General features: G+C 44.6%; 1 protein-coding gene across 1 annotated transcript in view; it reads right to left on the reverse strand.

The window, feature by feature from the left end:
- LOC119581805 (dolichol kinase-like) overlaps positions 1–251 on the reverse strand; it is a gene marked incomplete at both ends in the record, with an annotated part of 13425 nt that overhangs the window by 788 nt on the left and 12386 nt on the right.

The following is a 251-nucleotide window of genomic DNA, read 5'->3' on the forward strand; positions in this document are numbered from 1 at the left end:
GCGTGCCACTCTTGAAAACACCCGTAAGTGCATTAACTGACGTTGCAGTGGGCGCAGTAGCTTCTGTCCCGTTTCATAGCTTTGGGATTATATTGAAGTTTATGCTTTTGAGAACCGAACACAAATGTTTTTCGTAATCGTAAAGCTAAAATGCATGACGTCACTTCCTTTTATCTTCATGACGGCACGTCCTCTTCATGACGTCACTTCCTCTTCATCTTCGTGACGTTACAATAGCGTACGCACCCACG

The sequence above is a fragment of the Penaeus monodon genome, chromosome 15 (genome assembly GCF_015228065.2).
Source record: "Penaeus monodon isolate SGIC_2016 chromosome 15, NSTDA_Pmon_1, whole genome shotgun sequence".
Lineage (NCBI taxonomy): Eukaryota > Metazoa > Arthropoda > Malacostraca > Decapoda > Penaeidae > Penaeus > Penaeus monodon.